Source organism: Diceros bicornis, chromosome 16, assembly GCF_020826845.1.
Source record: "Diceros bicornis minor isolate mBicDic1 chromosome 16, mDicBic1.mat.cur, whole genome shotgun sequence".
NCBI classification, from domain to species: Eukaryota; Metazoa; Chordata; class Mammalia; order Perissodactyla; family Rhinocerotidae; genus Diceros; species Diceros bicornis.
In genome coordinates this window covers 48301282-48322882 of record NC_080755.1, presented here as the reverse complement: position 1 = coordinate 48322882, position 21601 = coordinate 48301282, and the positions used below count along the sequence as shown (strand labels likewise).

At 34.6% G+C, this 21601-nt stretch overlaps 1 protein-coding gene across 4 annotated transcripts in view; it reads right to left on the bottom strand.

The window, feature by feature from the left end:
* Window positions 1-21601, bottom strand: part of WDR7 (WD repeat domain 7) — a 359360-nt gene that overhangs the window by 286160 nt on the left and 51599 nt on the right. The gene's annotated exons all lie outside the window — the stretch shown is intronic.

The following is a 21601-nucleotide window of genomic DNA, read 5'->3' as shown; positions in this document are numbered from 1 at the left end:
CCCACTGCACTACAATATATACTACCTCTTCTGTAGGATCCAAAGGGGAAACTTCTCAAACCTCACCCTAATGGGCTTCTCCTAAGCAAATAGACTGTTTTTAGCAAAAGAACAATATCTCACTGATTGGTATATTTCACTGAATGGTGGCCAAATGTGCATGGGAAACACAAGTTACACTTGTTTTTATCCACAAACTTCCCAGAACCTTTAACACGCTGATGTGAATAAAATTATATCCACGAGGGTGATACAATATCACGCATCTCTAAGTTTACTTGACCACGGTAATCTTATAAGACCTAGTTTTTGAGGAACACATTTTGGTGAAAGGTGCCATAACTGTTCCTTTTATGTTTTGGCTACTAAGAAATTCAGGACTGAATTCTCTACCCACAACAGTGCAATATCTTGGGCATACATTTCTGAATGCTGACTCTGCATGACCTCATCTACTTTCTTCTCATTTTTTTTCACCATGACTGAGCTTTATTTTTATCTTACCGAATAATGTTTATTTTTGTAAACAACCTAAAATCAATTTTTGAATGAAGCAGAACATTAATAAAACAAAGTAAGATTTAACTACTTACTTTTTTCTTGAATTCAGGTGTTTTAATCTTTTATTCTGTGTTCATTTTATTTGTATTTTTTGTTTTATAACAATTTAAACACTATAATCAACATAGCAGGTGTTTACTAATTTTAAAAGTTAAGAAAACTAAGTTCACAAAGATCGTATTATAAACTTTTATTAAAACATCATATAGAATTTTCTTAAATAAGCATTTGTTAAGCTTACTTATTTCATGTTCCCTGATAAGCATTCACTTGAAACATGATTTCTTTCTTTTAAAAGACATACTAAGGACTGAATGATAGTTGACTTATGGCACACAAAAATTAGCTTTATAACTAAGCAATAAACCAAAATAAAGTGGCAAACTACACAAAAACATTTAAATATAGGCAATGTTAGAATAAAACAGGGTAAAAATATACACCATTATACCTTTAAGTTATTTCACACTACATAAAATATCTATGAGTTTCACCAGACATACATTGCTAACTGAAGATAATAGTTTAATACAGTGGATTCTTTGAATTTCTACAGATTATCATTAGTACTGACTATTTGTATTTATTAAATATATCATCATTCAATTTACAAAAAGGGATAGTTGCTATATTGTTAACTACTATTTTCTATTTTGTAACATCAAGCTGCCAAAAAGTGGTCATTTTATTTATTTCTCTAATCAGAGAAAATAAATCTAACAGTAATCGTTTTCTCTGTATATGATTAACTAAAAAGAATGACTCCTAAACAGCATTCCTTTCAATCTATTCACATCCTTTAATGAGGCACTGATCTACCACAGCACTCACCACACCTGTCACTACTTTTGATTGTGCTCCTTCAACTCACAAGCTCTCCAAAACCTTCTTTAAAATGAGCTAATCCTTAATTAATGCCATCCACCTAACTAGCCTACTTGCTAGTCCCCAAGTCCATGGTCATTTCATTAATGTTCACATACACTCGTGTCATTCCTTTTCAAAGAGCAGAGAAATGAGGCATGAGTTGAGGTCAAGTTTGTTTTTTCTCAAAAAAACAAAGGTGAATTTTTACCAATATTCCTTATTATGTTCGGTGTTCCTCAAATTATCTATTTAGATCTCAATATCTGAGGTGATACAAAACTACTGGCAACCACTGAGCTAACGCATTCTCTCTCTGCCATATATCTCCTACTGCAGTTTATAACCTAGCAGAGAGAACTGCAGACATTATGCAAACAAAAAAGGCTTCCACATTCCTATGAGGAACCTGACCTGGGACATCAATTCCTCAGGAGAAGCTTCGCTGTCAGAACTTTCACCCTCCTCATTTCTATGCAGGCAGATAATTTCAAAAATTCAAGAAAATGCAATTCATCCCCATAAAAGGATTTAAAAGCTCTATATCATGCTATCCTTCTTATTAGTAAAAATAAAGGACATACAAAGCAAATATTAAATAATACCATAAGATCTGTTTCAAAAAGTAGATTATGGGATGTAATTTTGAAAAAAAGAACTATAATTCCAAAAAGTCTAGCTTTTCATGTCCACATGATGCATTCTCTTCTAACACATATATTTACATAAATATGTTTTAAAGAATAGTTCTGTTGCTCTTTCATATGGGGCAATATGATGAAAAGTGGCAAATGACATGCTCCACTCACAAAAAAATATTAGGTCCAAAATAAATAAAAAGGATATACCACGTCTGTAAATGAAAATAAGCACCTGAAGAGTTAACTCTAGCTTCACTGTAATAAGCAACAGTCTGGAAATAGCCAAAATATCAAGACTGAAAACAAAAAAAAAATCAATATTACTAAGCCCAAGAAAGCAAAGTTATTAGAGGTACTTAACTCACAAGAAAAGACAGTTCTCCGCTTTTTAAATATGGATTAAAATAAATCTAATTTTTCTTCTTTCAAGAAAATGCTAGTGCAACATGTGAAGAAAATTGGCCTAGAGTAGAAATGGCCCAATACAGTAAAACCTCATTAATTTTGATTCCACTAATTAATTCTGAGTTGATGGTTACCTTTGCAGCCTGTGTGAAAACAAATTAATGGTTATAAACAAAGCAAATGTCTAGCCTATTTAAATATAAAAGGAAAAAAGATCATTCTCAAGCACCACTTTGGTATTAATTTTAATTCAAACAATGAACAGAGTAGTGATAAATAATTCTCAGTTATCTGTTAAATGAAAGCACTTAAAAGATTTGCTAAAGCACAATTAACTTGGTTTCTTCTTATCCGTCCGCAAAATTATTAAAGAACCACTTCTTAAAGACTATTTTATAACTCATATCTCTCTCTGATGTAGACCCAGCTTCCCCACAAATGAGTTGAATTAGCACAACTCCTCTATTATTAAATTATTACATTCCAGAGATCTTGATTATTGAACATTTACTTTACCTATAATGACTGATTCTATAATTTGATTAATTCCATTCTACTTCCCTTTCTTCCATTTCAACCTGGAAAAGTCACCTAAACATGAGTTAACAGCAAGGGCATTATAACAAGATAATGTATAAGACATTTAAATTGTGTAATTAATATAATAATATAACTAAAATATGTGAACCTCATATCTTTAAATTATTTGAAAAGCATTTATGCTCCAAACTTTTTTGGTCACACACCCATTTATTAAAAAATCTTTGAAATGTATCCCCACTATATGTATATCCATAAATTATATATGTACTTCTGTGCCAATACATCATGTACAGTGTAAAACATGCACAAAATATATATTTTAAAAGGATTACTCAAAGTCTACATAAACAAACAAGATGAAATTAAAAATTTTCTTATATGTCTTGCTAATGTTATTAACTTTACGTTATCATTAGTCAGTACCTCAAAGCACAATATATATCCCTAGGAAGGTTTCATTGTTAGCGATAGTAGATGTAAATACATATTTTATATAATCATGGTTTTGGGGCTGCCTTCCTGCCACAGACAGATCAAATGATCAACGTTTGAACTTCCTAATGCGGCAGATGAAAAGATATTTAATTTTCATTAGAAATATCTTCCATCATTATTTCCTCTGCCCATTTTGTGATGGCTAGGTTAAGAACTATACAATATAATCTGTAAATCCCTTAAGCAGGCATATTTTAACCGGAAGCAGACCTGGTGAGAGCAATGCTGCCGCCCTCCTTGTGGTGGCAGGCCCACTCTTCCCCCAGGTGATATGTGCCCATCTGATGTACGAAACAAGCATCCTTCCCTCTAGTACATGTTCAGCAGCTCAATTTCTTAAGGTTAAAAAAAAAGACATAAATAAAAGCCTTAATATTTTATTCCCATACACCAGTTAACTATCTCATATAGTCCACCTTAGCAACCACTGATATCAACTGACTTAAAGAGTATAATGCATAAATACCATTTGAAATACTTGTATTGTTAAGGAACAGAACTTGCACAGCATAGATTAAATATCCATCAACTTGGCTAGTACTTTACAGGTGAAAATTATTCAAACTCATGTTCTAAACACTGTATTAATTCTGCCCTTAAAGCAATATGTACCAATGACACCAAAAGCTAATTAAAAGCAAAGGCTAACAATAAGCCACAGAATATTTAACCAAGTAAAAACTCTAGTTTTATTTGATGAAAAAATTAAGATATCTGGTGAAGGAGAGGGAGGAAAATACTGGACCAAAACAAGTTATTCCAAGGCCAATTATTATTTTTCAAAGAATTCTGATCCTAAACCAAATAAAGTTTCATTGAATTTGCCAGTAAATAATCCTCACAGTACATTAGTGCTGAGCAGCAAAATGCCACAAGCTATCATAGAATCTGACAGAGTCAGAATATACCAGCTAGGTCATCCAGCCTGACCTTAAGCATTTTACAAGACTTCATTTTAAACCATTTCCAGAAACCTCTTTCTTATGTAACCTGTTCCTAAGCATCTGCCATGAATTACAGAAATTAGAGATAGCCAGTTTATCCCATCCACTAGCTCTCTGGGGAGATGATTTTGCTTTTCAACAGTTCCCAATGTAAACTATATATATTTTTTTTTCTACTTTTGCTAATTTGTTTTCTAAACTAAATTATTCTTCATATCATTTCAGGAGCAATCTCTTAGCTGCCCAAAACAATTTTTCTCTTTGTCTGAATATTCTTTAAATATATGAACACTAACTATTGTCTCTCCTTTTAAATACGTCCATCATTAGACAAGCTGTAAGTGACCAGCTTCTTTCACTCATAAATCAATCCTACTATTCTCTTAATCATTATTTCTTGTACTTCCCAGAACTCCTTCTATGGAACATAAATGTGCAGTTAAGATGCATCATTTATCACTTTTAAATATTCTGCCTGAAGGGAAAAAAAGAGCCAACAAACGTTCATTTCCACACTTACACTAAACTAGATAAAAAAAATTTTTTTCAGAAATCCATAGGCCATCCTTCTTTAAGAAAAAAAAGAGAGAGAGAGAGAGCTATTTCTTTAATAGCTATTTTAGAAAATAAGACCATGTGGTCCAACCTAAACACTGACTAACCCATCTAATTGGATGATTATGTTCTATATGAAAATAAGACTTTTTGGATCTAGTTTTAACATCTTCATTCATTCACTATATACAAAAAATAGCAATGAAGAAATAGTGGGCTAATTAGAACTCCATCTTTCTCCGACTGCTCGCTTACCAGTAAACCAGCAAATAAATCTGAAGAATTTAATGTAAGATTAAGAAGCGATTGCCTATGAGAGAAAAAAGATTCATTTAACAATTGACATTGAGGTAATCTGTTAGTTTAGGGAAGAACAAATGATTTTTATTCTTTCCTAATCCCACAAACAAATGAATTTCAGATAGATTAAAGTAGCTGATGTTTGTTTTTAATCCAGCCATTGTTTTTTAATCAAATTTCATCAAATTTCTGGGTGGAGGAAGATTCCAAGCTTCAAAAATATGAAAGAAGCTACATAGAAAAAAGATAAATGAGATTACATAAAAACAAAAAATATCTGTTAAGTTAAAAAATTTAAAAATAAACAATAAACTAGAAAATTTCAACAACAAGACACATAAGCTTATATTTCAATTAAACTAAGAGCTCATATAAGCACTACTCTCCCCAAGAAAGACAAATGAGCAAAGGACAAGAAGAAATATGTCTCAAAAGAAAAAAGAAATCACTAAACTCCTCATAGAAAAATTTCAGTCTCTCTAGTAATCAATGAAATGCGAATTCAAACAATAAGATACTATTTCCACCCATTAATTTAGCCAAAGATTCTAGAAATTATAATAGCAAAAAACCAACATTTATTGGGTTCTTACTTTGTGCTAGGTATTGTTCTAAATGCTTGGCAGTAATTCATCATAGTCTCACAACAACCCTTTGTGGTGCGTACTATTATTATTTGCATTTTAAAGATGTGGAAACTGAGGCATGGAAGTAAATAACATCTTGTGCTCGTGAGGGCAATGAAATGGGCACTGAGGGTAGAAAATAATTTGGTAATCTACTTCAATAGCCTTAAAAATTTTAATTATGTATTACACAAAAATCCTGAGGTTCTAATCTAAAAAATATTCCTAAGAAAGAATCATAAATGAAAAAAATTTTTTTACAAAGATATTCAATATTATATTATTTACAATAGTTCAAATTGGGAACAATCTATATATCCAAAGTAGGAGAACTGCTAAGTAAATATGGTATGCTCACATAATGTAATGTTATACAATCATTAAAAATTACTTTCACGAATAAGTATAACTTAGAAAAGTATGTTATAATATTAAATGAAGATGCAATGTGCACAGATAACTATATTTACAATATAATCACAAATAATATAGTAAGTGGATCTAAAAAAGCTGGAGGAAAAGACATCAAAATGTTAATTGTGGCTTTCTTATTTGTAGAAGGATAACAGGTGACCTTTTACCTTCTTAGCTACTTTGATTTTCAAACATTTTAACTGTGTATATATTAAATTTATAAAATTGCAGCTAAAACTTATATCATATTTTTAAAAAGCAAGCAATGTGTTACAAGTAAGAGAAGGTGAAAGTGGACTAAAATGAAAAAACTCCAAACCTGAATAATTAAAGATGAAAAACAAAGATAAATTACAAGAGAAGTGAGCAATGCACAGTTCTCTAAAGAAAAATCAGAAATATAGGAATGGCTGTGTTTTGTGCTACAAAGTGAAAGATAAATATTCAATAAATTAGCCATTCAAAATTAAGTATGCATCAAAATCATATTTAATTACGTAAATCAATAATGAAAAATACAGTCAAAAACTGAAGAAATGCAATTATTTTTAAATACACAATTACATCTACTAGGAGGCAGTATGCATGGCGAATAAGTTCAGCCTGTCCAGTCAAACTACTTAGGACCAAATTCCAGCTCTACCACTTGCTAACTGTGACTTGGGCAAGTTATTTAACCTCTCTGAGCCTCATTTTTCTGTATAATGTGATTACAGCAATAACCACACCTTACAGAACTATTGTGTGAATTAAATAAAATGTACACAAAGAAATTAGCACAGTGACTAACAACACATCATGCATACAAAAGATGATAGTAGTTAATATCTTTACCATTATTATGTCATTATATATCATCAATTCCATCTTTTAAAATATAATTTTATTTATTTTCTGAAGGAGTTACCAATGTTATCCACTAGGAAACACGAAGATATTTATAATTCTTCAAGTATGTCAGTTTCCCCTTGTCAAGATTTTCCTCTCATATTAACACCTCTCCTTTAATCTGAAAAGTTCCACCTGCATAATCATCACTATCACTCATATATTAACTTAAAATTACATTAATTAAAGTTTTTAGCCTTTTAACAATTTGAGTCAATGAAAGTATTCAATCCAACAACTCCATGACCACTTTCCACTGTTCCCTGAACATTTCCTAACACTGTTTTTCCATTGAATTTATTTTATAACTTTTCACTTCATGCCTTTAAAACATTAAAATGTTTTCTCTCATTTCACTTACACATTTATGGGTTTTAAAGACTGAGATAGTCAAATCTGCATACCCTGAAAATATCCAAATATTTTTTTAAGGAACTCAAAAGTATTGCCCTCCCCTCTCCGCACACCAGTCGGCTGTCTCCAGTTATTGTCCAACCTCACACCCAAACCCTGGGCAGCACACATGCAGGGACTAACGTCTTCTGTCACAAAGGGCCTCACTGCTCAGGGTGCACTGAATTACGACTCCAGGCGGGTGCTGGGCCTGCGCTTCTACTGTCTGACTCCTCACTTAGAACTTGAATGGCACCATCCATCTGACCTAGTAACTTCGAATCTGCGTGCTTAGCTTCAACCTATTTATCCCGATCATACCTGTATCCTTACAAGAAATAAACACCAAACACCAAAATTACATACCTCTGACATAACTACAGAAAATCTTTTTTCTTTTCTCATGGAAACAAATGGGTTAATAGATACCGTCCCCATTTTTCTAACTGGAGATAACTGAAAGAATCTGTGTATCTCTTTCCTAGCGGTAAATTACGAGAACACATACGCTAAAAATACCTCTTTACCTCTTTGTTTAGAAAGGATGCTGGCTTGCTTTTCAAATCTATATCAAAGAACATAGAGAAACCTAACCTTCAGTGTCCACAATTAGAAAAGAAGGTTGTGTCTAGCCAATAATTTACGCCTAAGAAAAGCAATAAATGGGCTCCAACTCCCGCCTTGATCATCTCGGGTCATGCTGCCAAAGGCTTTGCAAGGGAACAGTCATACCCTTCTGTAATCTAACCACAAATTTCCAAAAGAAATCACACAGTTTGGGCCTCTCACACAGCTAAAAACTCCAAAGTTCAGGCAATGAGCAGGAAAAGCACAATACTTGAGACTACAATTTCTAGGGAATTAGGGGAGAGGAAAACCCTTTTATGCAATTGCCGTCTTGCGATACCTTAAAACTTCTGTCTCATGCAATAAAAAGATGCAAAGTCAGACTGACAGAGAAAGGGGACTCATCCTCAATTTGGGCAGATTCTAAAACCACCTGCCCATATCTGGGAAACAAAGACATGAAAAGTAGTTCCTGACTTAGGAACAAAGTATATTTTACAATAAAGTCATTCCAATGCTGGAAACAAATGAACATATTTAGGCTTTTATCATCCAAATGAGAATGTAGATGACTGAAAATAGAAATAATAATGACAATAATAATGATTTAACGCGCTCCTATTATAGGCAAGGCATTACCTCCAAACTTTAATACTTTACAGAAAGTGTCACTAGAGCTCCAAAATGTTAAGTAACCTGTTCAAGTTACCCCAAGACAAAGACACAGATCCAGGTCTGTTTGGTTCTAAAGGCCCTATTCTCCTGACATGCCCAACCAGTGGTTCATTATTTTATGCTCCACATGCCTACAAAGAACTGTTGGAGAGTTTTAGAAAACTAACAGAAAGTTTTCTCCAACTCCTTTTGAAAGTCTTCACCAACGTCTAAGAAAAAAAACTGATTATGACTATAAAAAAAATTATCATACATTAACTGGCATTTTTCATTGTTGTTTCTGGTATACATTCTTCCTTTCTAATCTTGCATCATTCCATTTTCATTCCACTTTACTCTGTCGTCAAATCTTTCTTTGGAAGAGTACCTAGAATATTTTACTTTTCAGGACAATTTCACTTTTTATTACCTTAACTTTTTTCTTCCAAATACCCTTCCTAAGCAGGATGAAATAAAGTGCCCAAAACGTCTCATATACAATTAGCTTACAGCACATACAAAACCATTACTCTGAGCTCTTTGTCATTATTTCAAAGTAATGTACAAATACATCAAATTCCTGCCAGCAAGTGCCACAGACAGATCCATCAGGTACCAGTAATGACAACTTATCAAGAGCTCCAGACTCCTCCACATAACATACACAATACTAATCTGTAAACAGAGGTTGTTCATGTTCCATGCATGGCTCTATACACATCCACAAAACTAAAACAAATACCATAGATGATATCTTTCTTGAAAGTCTTCTAAAACCACTCTAAGCTGGCCTACTAAGTACCCTTTTTAGGACCTCTCTAAGGGTCTAGTACTCAGGGAGGTCCTAGAACGACTACCTCATAATATTTATCATGCTGCATTATACTTACCTGTTTTCTAATCTGGCTGCCTCATTGCACAAAATTCTATCAAAGAGAGACTATATCTCATCCACTATTATATGCCTGGTTCTCAAGGGTACCTGGTATATGGCAGGCACTCAGATATCTGCTGAATGAATGATGGCTCAAAAATATGCTGCATGTAACTAACTACTTACCCTTAAAAGTCATTCTATTTTTCCTAATAATTTCTGCCATTTTAAAATAAATTTTAGAGGAGTTTGGAAGATGGTGGCATTGGAGGATCCTGAACTCACCTTCTCCCACAGACACAAGAAATCTACAACTACCTCTGGAACAATTTCCTCTGAGAGAGATCTGAAAACTGGATAAAAAGAACCCTCACAACAAGAGACAACACAGACAGGGGTGGAAGAGGTAGAGATACAGATCCACCAAGGAAAATAACACATTCTAGCCTCAGCGCTTCACAGCCAGGAGTGATCTCAAAGGTACAGAGCTTTTCCTGGAGGAGCGGGGGATGTGAGCTCCATATTAGGCATCCAAGCCTGTACATTCAGCACAACAGAGATGAAATCCCATTTTACCTGGCTTTGCTAGCTTTGAAAACCAAGGGGGAAAACACCCGGGAAAACTATGGAACTCCAGAAAAAGAAAAACCTGCTTTTAAAGGCCCACGTACAGATTCACCCCACCCAGAAACCAGCACAAAAACAGTAGATAGGAAAGTGCATAGTCCACTGGTAAAGGAGATTCACTTACTAAGGACACCCCACCCACCCAGAGACTGAGACATTAGCGGCAGCCATTATTGTGACCTAGTTCTGTAGTGTTGACACAGACATTGGCAGTCACCATTGGATTCCTTTCTCTAGCCTGTTAGTGCAGGGGCCTGCTGGCCCAGTAGAGCACCCGAGGCAATCAAGCACAGCCAGGCACCAAGCAGCTGGCCCCAGGGCCTGGCTCTACCTAGAGCAAACGCAGGCTGAACTTGTGGGCCAACGTCAGCAGCAGGGCCAGCAGGTCTGCATCGATGGGGCATGTGTGGCTCCATGGTGGTGTCGCGTGTGGGCAGATTTGTGCCACTGGCCATCGCAAACAGCCACGGAGGGGACCTGTCCATCTTCCAACACTTCAAATGATTGTGTGCCGCCACACCTGGGGCCAGCTCCACCCATCTGCATTCCCGCAGCAGCTGTGTACACAGGGCAGCATAGCCAGATCTGGCCAGAGTTCTGCCCCACCCAAAAGAGAGCTAACAGCTGCTTGCCACAGGGAGCTCACGGGAAGCCTGCAGCAATTGTGAGCCCCTAAGCCTAGCAACCAGCCACACTGGGGGCCTGACTCACTTAACAGGAAAACAGCAGCACTTGTGTGCTATTAGACCTCACAGCCAGTTGTGCCAGGGCTTGTTCTGGCCAATAAAGTGACTGTAGCAGTCACACATGGCAGAGCCTTATGACCAGCCAGCCCAGGGGCCAGCCTAGCTTACCTGTGTGCCCACAGCAATAGCAACACTGCCACAACAGAAGGGGACACAAAGCCCACAAAGGTGACACTCCTGGAGCATTTGGCATAGGTGACGAGAAGGGAGCATGTTGCTGGGCTCTATGAGGCACCTCTTACATAAGGCCACATTACCAAGATCAGGAGATGCACCTGATCTAACACATAAATATAAGCACAGAGAAGTAGGCAAAATGAGGAGACAAAGGAACATGTTCCAAATAAGAGAACCAGGACAAATCCTCAGGAAAAAAACTAAAGGAAACAGAGATAAACAATCTATCTGATAAAGAATACAAACTAATAGTCATAAGGATGCTCATAGAGCATCCTCATAAAGATAGAATAGAGATGAAAAACACAATACAAAAGATCAATGAAACTAAGAATTGGTTCTTTGAAAAGATAAACAAAATTGACAAACCTTTAGCTAGTCTCACCAAAGAAAAAAGAGAGAAAGCTCAAATAAATAAAATGAAAGAGGAGAAATTACAACAGACACCACAGAAATAGAAAGGATTATAAGAGAATACTACAAAAAGCTATACACCAACAAACTGTATAACCTAGAAGAAACAGATAAATTCTTAGAATCATACAACCTTTCACAACTGAATCAAGAATAAATAGAGAATCCAGGGCTGGCCCCATGGCCTAGTGGTTAAGTTCGGTGCACTCTACTTCAGTGATCCAGGTTCAGTTCCCGGGCACAAACCTACACCACTCATCAGCAGCCATGCTGTGGTGGTGACCCATATACAAAACAGAGGAAGACTGGTGTGGATGTTAGCTCAGGGCGAATCTTCCTCAAGCAAAAAGAGGAAGATTGGCAGTGGATATTAGTTTAAGGCAAAGCTTCCTCAGCAAAAAAAAAAAAAAAGAATAAATAGAGAATCTGAATAGTCCAATCACTAGTAAGGAGACTGAAACAGCAATCAAAATCTCCCAAAAAACAAAAGTCCAGGACCAGATATCTTACCCAGTGAATTCTACCAAACATTCAAAGAAGACTTAATACCTATCCTTCTCAAACTATGTCAAAAAATTGAAGAAGAGGGGACACTTTCTAACTCATTCTATAAGGCCAACATTACTATGATACCAAACCAGACAAGGACAACAGAAAAAAAGAAAATTACAGGCCAATATCACTGATGAGTATAGATGCAAAAATCCTCAATGAAATACCAGCAGATCAAATACAATACATTAAAAGGATCAGACACCATGATCAAGTGGGATTTATTCCAGGGATGCAAGGATGGTTTAAAATCTGCAAGTTAATCAATAGTACACACCATATTAACAAAATAAAGAATAAAAATCACATGATCAACTCAATAGATGCAGAGAAAGCATTTGACAAGATACAGCATCCATTTATGATAAAAACTCTGAATAAAATGGGTATAGAAGGAAAGTACCTCAACATAATAAAGCCATATATGACAAGCCAATAGCTAACATCATACTCAATGGTGAAAAACTGAAAGCTATTCCTCTAAGGACAGGAAAAAGACAAGGATGCCCACTTTTGCCACTAGTTAACATAATATTGGAAGTCCTAGCCAGAGCAATTAGGCAAGAAAAAGAAATAAAAGGAATACAAATTAGAAAGGAAGAAGTGAAACTGTCACTATTTGCAGATGACATAATTTTATGCATAGAAAACCCTAAAGAATACACCGAAATACTATTAGAAATAATCAGTGAGGGGGCCGGCCCAGTGGCGCAAGTGGGTAAGGACGCGCACTACGCTGTGGCAGCCCGGGGTTCGCCGGTTCGAATTCCGGGCGCGCACTGATGCACTGCTTGCCAAGCCATGCTGTGGCGGCGTCCCATATAAAAAAAAAGTGGAGGAAGATGGGCATGGATGTTAGCCCAGGGCCGGTCTTCCTCAGCCAAAAAAAAAAAAAGAGGAGGATTGGCAGATACTAGCACAGGGCTGATCTCCTCACAAAAAAAAAAAAGAAAGAATCAGTGAAAACAGTCAAGTTGCAAGGTACAAAATCAACATAAAAAAATCAGTTGCATTTCTATACACTAACAACAAAATAGCAGAAAGAGAAATCAAACATACAATCCCATTTAAAATGCAAGAAAAAGAATAAAATGCCTAGGAATGAATTTAACCAAAATGATGAAAGACCTGTCCACTGAAAACTATAAAATATTGTTGAAAGAAATCAAAGACACAAAGAAATGGAAAGACATTCCATGCTCATGGATTGAAAGAATTAACACAGTTAAAATGTCCATACGTCCTAAAGCAATCCACAGATTCATTGCAATCCCTATCAAAGTCCCAATGACATTTTTCCTGGAAATAGAACAAAGAATCCTAAAACTTATATGGAACAACAAAAGACCCTGAATAGCCAAAGCAATCCTGAGAAAAAGAAAAAAGCTGAAGGTATCACACTCCTTGATTTCAAAATATACTACAAAGCTATGGAAATCAAAACAGCATGGCACTGACACAAAAACAGACATACAGATCAATGGAATAGAATCAAGAGCCCAGAAATAAACCTACACATCTGTGGACAGCTAATCTCTGACAAGGGAACCAAGAACATACAATGGAGAAAAGAAAGTGTCTTCAATAAATGGTGTTGGGAAAACTAGACAGCCACATGCAGAAGAATGAAAGTAGACCATTGTCTCACATCATACACAAAAATTAACTCAAAATGGATTAAAGACTTGAATGTAAGACCTGAAACCATAAAACTCCTAGAAGGAAACATAGGCAGTGTGCTCTTTGACATTGGTCTTAGCAGTACCTTTCTGAATATCATGTCTCCCCAGGCAACAGAAACAAAAGAAAAAATAAACAAATGGGACTACATCAAACTAAAAAGCTTCAGCACAGCAAAGGAGACCATCAACAAAATGAAAAGACAACCTAACAATTGGGATAAGACATTAGCAAATCACATATCCAATAAGGGGTTAATACCAAAATATACAAAGAACTCATATAACTCAACAACAAAAAAACATACAGCCCAAGTGAAAAATGGGCAAAGGATGTGAACAGACATTTTTCCAAAGAAGATATACAGATGGCCAACAGGCACATGAAAAGATATTCAACACCACTAATTGTTAGGGAAATGTAAATCAAAACTACAATGAGATATCACCTCATGCCCATCAAAATGGCTGTTATTAAAAAGACAAGAAATAACAAGAGTTGGAGAAGATGTGTAGAAAAGGGAACCTTCTTACACCGCTGGTGGGAATGTAAACTGGTGCAGACGTTATGGAAAACAGTAAGGAGATTCTTCAAAAAATTAAGTATAGAACCACCACATGACCCAACTATTCCACTTCTGGGTATTTATCCAAAGAACATGAAAGCAAGAATGCGAAAAGATATTTGCACATCTATGTTCACTGCAGCAGTATTCAAAATAACGAAGACTTGGAAACAACCTAAGTGCCCATCAATGGATGAATGGATAAAGAAGATGTGATATATACATACAATGGAATACTACTCATCCATAAAAAAGATGAAGTCTTGCTATTTGCAACAACATGGATGGACCTTGAGGGTATTATGCTAAGCGAAATAAGTCAGATGGAAAAAGTCAAATACTGTATGAGTTCACTCATATGTAGACGATAAAAAGAACAACAATAACAACAAACACATAGATACAGAGATTAGATTGCTGGTTACCAGAAGTGAAGGCGGAGGGAGGAGGATGAAAGGGATAATAGGGCACACGTGTACGGTGATGGATGGTAATTAGTCTTTGGGGGGTGAACATGATGTAGTCTACAAAGAAATCGAAATATAATGATGTATACCTGAAACTTACATAATGTTATAAACCAGTGTTGCTGCAGTGAAAAAAAAATCATGAAAATAAACATATAATTACAGTTGTGAAAAAAAAAATTTTCACTCATTTTTAAATTGCTTTATGATTAAGTTACTCAAGAAAACTGAGTCTTTGCTTTGTGTCATACTATGTCTTCAGCCCAAAATTAAAAGTCAATTTAAACAACTATTTCATTCACAAGGTTTTCAGCACCAAGTCACTTTTGACTATTACTAAACATAAATTTCATGCCCAGTATAATCTTCTCTACTACCGAAGATAAGACTTAAGATCTAAAGGAATCTTTCCAAAATAGAGGAATACGTAAATTTCCAAAATATTGGGCACAATATTAGCACAGCCAGAATAAGCATGCAATCTTTCTCTTTACTAGTGAAGGGACCCCTCACTGACAGTCTCTTGGTGTATGACTGATTTTCTCAGCTTCCTACACAAGAGACAGGGTGTACAGCTACTTACAGACCCAGAAAATTAGGAAGGCTTAAAAAATTATCAACAGGATAATGGAGAATTATGAGGGTAAATAGGTGGTATAAACCTATTCCTAAGCTTTTAAAAGACAATTTGGCAATACCTATTCAAAAGACTTTAAATATTAATATGTCCTTTTATACAGCAATTCCACATTTAAGAATGTACCCTAAGAAATCACTCCAGATGTACAAAAATATTTAGCTATACCAATTTTCACCACCACTGTTGATGCGAGAAAAAAAATTTTTAAAGCAACATTCTAAAATTTCTAGGGGCCGGTGGCGCAAGCAGTTAAGTGCGCATGCTCCGCTGCGACTGCCCAGGGTTCGTGGGTTCGGATCCCGGGCACGCACCCATGCACTGCTTGGCAAGCCATGCTGTGGCGGTGTGCCATATAAAGTGGAGGAAGATGGGCATGGATGTTAGCCCAGGGCCAGTCTTCCTCAGCAAAAAGAGGAGGATTGGCCGATGTTAGCTCAGGGCCGATCCTCCTCACCAAAAAATTAAAAAATAAATAAATAAATAAAATTTCTGATAAAATTAAATAAATTACAGAATATCATTAAAAATTGATGTTGGGATACACTTAGAGACACAGAAAGATGACCAGACCATCTTTAGAAAATATCTGTATTTTCTATAACAATGTATTATTTAACTTAAAAAAATAAAAATTAATTTCAAAAAGATAGCGTTGAATGCATAAGAACATGAAAATGGTCTCAAAATCTAAGAGAATTAAGTGTTAAAGGAAAAAAGAATGTTATCAAACATTAGGTACATTGTGATATATTAGAAAAATGTTAGTTCTGCTTTTCCTTAATGTGTATTACCAAAGTTTACTCTGTTTGGCTTCAGAGACAATGCTATAATTATAGACATTGCTTTTTAAATGTAACATACAAATTAAATTAATAACAAGAGTCAAAATTCAAAAAGGTAAGATAAGAGCTAATTCAACAAAAGTTTTAGGCACTTTTTTGGAAAGAAAGGACAATATATTAAAAAGAAAATCTAATTTGTTAATTGTTCTTACCGGCTGCGAGCATTAGCCATATTAGTATACACAGTCACATATACCATGCATATTATCACATCTCTGTCTCCAAGAGCTCGGAATTTAATATTGACAAATGAAGGCACAAAGAGGTTAGATACCTGACATCCTTGTTTTCACAAACCCATGCTGCCCCCTTCTGGATACTTTGGAGATTATGTGACAATACAAATTTAATAAGATATAGTAAATGAAAAGTAATCATTTTTTAACTAACCTATTAAAGAACTTAGCCTATACGCTCACACAGAGAAACATATATATTATTGGTACTAAATTTATTTTGAAATATTTTCTAAAAATTCTGTTCGGAATAAAGTTCTAGCAGCAGCAAAAAAGCTCTGATAATCCAATCATCCATACCAATGATACAGGGAAATAAATATTAAATACACATTTACTAAAGGTAAATAAAACACGACCCTTAAAAAAGTCACCTTTTTTGCTCCCTTCCATACTCATTCCCCTCATTCCCAAAAGCAAAGCAGAATCTGAATTTGGTACTTATCTCTCCAGTTCAATTTTAATAATTTTACTACCTATATGTGTCTCCATAAATACATAGTATGGATTTATGTTTTTAAAATGTAAATAAATGGTATCAAACTGTTTCCCACACACAAATGTTCCATGTCACAGGCTATCCTTCTAAACGCAGCAACTGCTCATCAACTGAGGAAACGTGGAGAGCTTCATGCAAAGACACCAGTACAGTTCCATAGGTAACAGATATTCTACCCGGTCACTAGTGTTATTTTTTTAATTTTTGCACTTTCATTCTTATCAATAATATCTATCTGGTTTATTAAGGGAAATGCTTTTTAAAGCACTCCTGATATTTTTAAATTATTTTCTTAGGATTTTTTCCAAAGTCTTGTTTCTTTCTCTGAAAATAAAATACGTGGAAATAAAAGAAAACGTTCTTTGGAGTCTTGGAGAGTGGAATCCTTTCTACCAGAAGCTATAGTAAAAGGAAAAGAATAAATAAGAGGGGAAGGTAAAACAAGCTGGCAGGGAGGTGGAGGGAAGAGGTCAGAATATTCTCATCTGTAACTACACAATCCTAATGCTAGAGATTGAGAGGAAGATTTCTGCTGCAGCACTCCAGAAGCCTTCAATATACCTGGCCTCCCTCTCGACAGCTCTCTTCCTCAGACTCCCCAGGCATTTGGCATACTCTTTTGGCCTCCCCTAGACTACAGTTCAGATTTTGAAAATTCACCCAAGCCTACGTCTGACAGCTATTCAAATCTGGAAAGCATTCTATCCTAATCACTCTGTGTTACTTAAATTTCTTAGTTATTAGAATAAGATTAAACTAAAATGCTATAGTTTTGAAGTTTTAAAACACTGTGGTATAGCAAACCTCTGAAGGACTAAGATTTGGCACTCAGGGTTAAGGGAGCCACACAGCTGGAGAATAGGAGGGAAAGGGAGACTTTTCATTAATAACCTTTAATACTTTTTGCATTTTATATACCTATTTATAAAATATTTTAAGACACTACAGTAAATAATATTCTAAGTGCAGATAAAAACTTAAGGTACTTAAAATTTTAGCAAGTCTGTTTTTAAAAAGATTTTTTTAAAAAGTCTTTTATATGAGATTTGAAATGGCAATCTAATTTAATAATAATATAAAGGTTCCACTTTAAGCTTGAATCCTATTAAAACTGCCTAAGAACTATCATATCTGAACAGCAGTATGTAAAGCCAAAACCACTAATTTAAAAACAAAAAACACAACTTGGAATGACAAACAAAAATGGTATAGAACTTTATATTATGTTACATATTTCAAATACTGTTTAAGTAGATGGCTTCACTTTAGTTTCCTTTCACATGTACACATATCTTGCATACATGTATATACAGTACATGTATATGTATCTTTCCCATGTATATACAGTACATGTATATGTATCTTTCCTATGTATACACATTTTGTTTTACCAAGAAACCAAACCACCAAAAAGAAAAAAACAACCTCAAACTGAATTTTTTTCCTCTACATTCCATACTCTTAAGAAGAAACAGAAATAGCAAATAACCTAGTATTATAGATCTCAAAACTATAAGTTTCAGCACCCCTCACAAAGTCAATATACACACAGATCTCACAGCATCTTGTGAGTAGTTTACCAAAGCTCCTTATTTCTCTGAGTGTCTACGATATGCCCCTGCCCTTATCCTGGTACCAAAGCACTTTTTTAGTCTCTCTCCTTGACCATTTATACTTGGCCTTGCAGGAGACTTATTTAAATACTTGCCTGATCCTCCTCCTAAAATGTAAGCTTATACTTCTTGGAACACTTAAACACATTACTTGGCAGATAGTAATACTGCCCCCAAAAAACTTTCTGAATTGTTCTCAACAATCCTTTGGCATGATACAGTCCTAAATACTTCAATATTTCATAACTCAAAGGATATCTTCAGGAAAATTTTTAACTTTCTTACTACATTTTAATTCTTTAAAATAATCTGCATCACATAAAAAGTTAAAGCTCAGTTAACCAGACTATTCAGCGAATCAAACTCAATTTCAAAGCACTTTGCGTAAATGGATTTTTACTACTTTGGCAAAAAAAAAAAAAAAAAAAAATTAAAATTCCTCTAAAAAATGGGGGAAAAATACCTTAAACATAAAACAAAAATAAAATCTGTTCAATTTAGGTACTCTATATAATACTATATTTAGGCAATATTTATCATCTACGAATATGTCAAATTTTTTAAATTAAAACTCCCATTAATAAAAGAATATAGAAATAGTTTGAAAGTATATAGAACCACTGAGTCTGGCACTAAATTAATGTTAATCTATAGCAAGAATTTGGAAAGATTGCAGGTAAAAAGATGTGTTAAAAAGAAGCAACAGCCCCCAAATGCAGTCACTTGTGCTAAGCAAACCAAGACTTTATACCTAACCTGATTGCAGTTAAAACCTTCCCCAGGAATGTAGTATTAACTGGTCAGTGTGGAATATTCTGGTCAGCGCCAGTGAGATAATCCTTTCCATCCCCCAAAGGAAGATGAGGTAATCTGCCACATAGACCCCTTCCGTGCCCCATTGGTAGGTTACCCAAGCCTGAAATAATCTTTTTTGTTTATGACCTCCTTGTCCCGCCTTTAAAAACCTTTCCCTTTCTGTAGCCCTTTGGAGTTGCTCTTTACTTGCTACATAGGAGGAAGCATTCAATAAAGGCAACTAGATCTTTAAAATTTACTCGGTTGAATTTTTGTTATTTAACGGATGCTAAAATAGCACAAAAAAGAAGGAGTGGGAAAAGAAAGAATGACCAAGAAACACCCAGAAGTACTTATTTGTCTACTGAGACACGTATATGAAGTTGCGACAGGGTGTACAGTCTGTCCTCAGAGCTCATCTCCAGCTGTAGCATCTTTTCTACCTAGCGACAGGATTTCATTTTTTCTTCAATGTCTACTTAAGCTTGGAGAGAAACTGATTTTGCTTAGTACTTTTTCTTAACAACTTTTTATATTTTGGTAAACATGAAATGACTATAAAATAAGAAAGCAAAAATCATCAACCTTGTATATTCTTAATTATAATTTAAGTAACTTTTAAAACAGAATAAGATTTCTCTGTTTTAGAACATCTTTTCTGGAAAAAAAATTGCAATAAGTCAAAACTCAACTTCTTTCTGAATCTACCTAAACACCAAAACTCTAACCAAATAAGCAGATGAAAATCTTTTCAGTATTTATCGTTACTCATTAGTTTAGTAAATATTTATAATCTTCCAACCACCAGATCACAATTTTAAAATAAAAATATTTTCTGCTAAAAGAAAATGAATGACACTGGATCAATTTATGAGAGGGACAAGTTAAACACCAGAACCAGCATATGGTACCATTAACTCTAATCTCAGCAAAACAGTCATTTGCGAACATTTAGCAAATATCAAATTCTTAGCTTTTTACTAATTAGTTAAGCTCTTTGCTCTTCAAACACATTAGCTGATATACCTAAAAATGAACAGGTTATTAACTAGGCAATCATTATTTACTTGTCAAATTATGACACAGCTAAAAGCAAGTTTCTTTGCCTTAATCAGTACTTTTGAATGTCAATTAAAAACAAGAAAATCTCTATTGTTAAGCCTATAATAAGTAAATTACAAGTCATATATTATTTTCCACGTCTGGACTTTCTTGTCTGTGTCTCTCTCCCTCACATTCCGCAGGCAACCAGCACCTTCTGGCCCACCCCTAGTCTAAGAAGGAGCCTATTCTCTATTTAGTTGCATATATGTCTCTTAGGTAGTTTTTCACTCACTACAAATTATTTTTAAAAGCAATTGGTCAAAACCTCTTTATTATATTAAATATTCACTTGAAATTTTCTAAAAAGAAAATGCTCTCATACAAACATTTAAGCTACAAAATGTATATATTAATGTAGCTCAAACAGAAAACATGACCTTATGTAAACCACTCCAAACTTTCCTTTTAATCATATTTGTAACTTAAAAAATACATCCATATTACTCTAATATTTTAAATGTTTTATTCTTATAAAAACAAAAATCAGACAAATCAGCAATGGTTGTTCTAAACTGGTATAAAATATTCTAAATAATCAATTTCAGCATCAAAAAATTAGATATTTCACCAAATTTGCAGTCAGAGATGAAAATTCTCATGTTTCACTATGGGGCATAACTACTGTAAAATGAAGTTCAGAACAGGGGTTGTAACAGTGCCAAAACTTACAAGTGCAATTACAATGATATCTATTTCACTAAAATAGGCATAAAATTGTTATTTAAATAAATACATAGCAATTTTTCACAGTGATGAAGATAAGAAACTAACAACCAAATAGGAAAGAAAAGAAAAGGCAGGAATAAAACAGAAGCAAGAGAATGATTGAGAACCTGAATTTTCAAATCTAGCAGAAAAAAAAAAAAGAGACATTGCTACTAGGACCTCCTAAGCCACCACCAATATCAAATCAAATAAAA